The sequence below is a fragment of the Odontomachus brunneus genome, unplaced genomic scaffold (genome assembly GCF_010583005.1).
Source record: "Odontomachus brunneus isolate Ranch 3 - 2012 unplaced genomic scaffold, Obru_v1 Obru_scaffold_003, whole genome shotgun sequence".
NCBI classification, from domain to species: Eukaryota; Metazoa; Arthropoda; class Insecta; order Hymenoptera; family Formicidae; genus Odontomachus; species Odontomachus brunneus.
In genome coordinates, this window is record NW_022639453.1 from 3228716 (window position 1) to 3230666 (window position 1951).

The window sequence follows — 1951 nt, forward strand, 5'->3', positions numbered from 1 at the left end:
AGAGAGAGAGAGAGAGAGAGAGAGAGAGAGAGAGAGAGAGAGAGAGAGAGAGAGAGAGGGAGGAAGGGAGAGAAAAGGAGGGATGGAGAGGGGGAGGGATGGAGAGAGGAAGTGAGGAGGAGAGAGAGGAAGAGAAGGAGAGAGAGCAAAAATGAGAGCGAGAGAGACAACGAGAGAGTGAGCGAGAGAGACAGCGAGAGAGCGAGAGAGAGAGAGAGAGAGAGGAGGGGGGAGCAGATTCATTGAATTTGAAATCAAACGCGATAAGTTAAAAAAACAAAATAATACGTTATATAAATTGAACGTGAAGATAAGTAAGAATGTGGTAGAAATAGAATCGTTGCTACGAGATAACGACTAGGTGATTTAGTAGTAATGAAGCGAATGCAAGAGAGACCTTCATTAAAATTAGCGACTTTATCGTTACCATTATAATTTACGTCAGCAATGGTTCTTTGCGCAATTGTGTGTGATAATTTTAAACTTACTGAGTGAGCGTGACAACGAAAGAAATAACTTATTTCTTGCACGTATGTTCAGTTACAAATAAAGTTCGGTGTGTACCGAGCGTGATTTCACGTGGCGTGTACACGACTATATTTACATGCAACTGGAAAATTTTGGTACAGATGGATGTGTATGGATGGACACGGTAGTTACACGACTCGCCGATTTCGACTGAATGGCACGCGCTGGACGAAAACTATGCATCACAAGTCAATTGACGTTCGGGCGAGCGGATATTTTCCTTCCCGTGCTGGATTTGCGCGGTGGAAATCTTACTTCTGTCGCGTATATCCGACGGAAAGTCCTTGCGCGTTGGAGATTTTGGCCACACTCTTTCGACTATCCATTTCTTCTAACCACTGCATTATCGCCATCCGGAGTGCATTACGGAGTTGCATTACGTCACAGGTGCGGTTATCATGCAGTTCACACGAGCGACAAACGTATGCTGGCACAATAGCAGAAGATTCGCTAGATACAAAAATATTCATTAAAGAAACAAGTGAATATTCAGAAATCATCAAGTCGCTTCCTCAAATCGCTAAAATTTAAGGAAAAACTTCTTTTAGCATCCGTACCACAAGGTAGTTGCAAAGCGCGAAATGGCCGTTGGCTCTTGAACACGACAAAAATTACAATTAATTTGACCAAATGGAAAGAGTCGTCCTCGGACGAAATTCACGACGAGGAAACGCGCTCACGAGACTAATTCAGACGACGATAGTATTGATAGTACGTGAGTCAGTGAGGAGCTTTCTGGCGAGCACGTGTCGACGGCACGTTATAGATTTTGCGAAAATCCATGGTACGGATTAACGATAAAGGCGCATACAAAATTAAATATTTTCTACATACATACATTCCGCGAGCAAAAAATTTCGCGACCTAGATAAGTTGAAAGAAAATGATTCACAGAACATTATGATGCAATGATCATCCGATCAACTAATTGCTTTACTTTTTTAGCTTTAGTTGGGCGAGAATTAGTTATTAGTCTTTCTCTAAATTTATATCGCTTTTATGCTGGTGCACGAATATTGAAAGGAACTTTTTCCTTAAGTTTCAGCGCCTTGAGGAAGCGACTTGATGATTTCTGGATATTTTTTTATTTCTTTGATGAATATTTCTGTATTTAGCGAATCTCATGCTATTGTGTCAGCGTACGTTTGTCGCTCGTGTAAACTGCACGATAGCCGCGGCGTAATATAACGCCGTCGGTTGGCGACGCGGTTGGAAGAAACGGATGGTTGAAAAAATGCAGCCAAACAGTTTTAGAGAAAATGCTGTGACTTTTTACCTACATGAATTTTTAATCGCTCTGAATTTTTTATGCCAAACATCATGACGATCTGTGAACTCCGAGGAATCGGGTTAAACGTCTATAGGCGCTTTGGCTGCACTCTTTCTGACGCAATATGCATGCACGCTAAATCACAGCGTCACG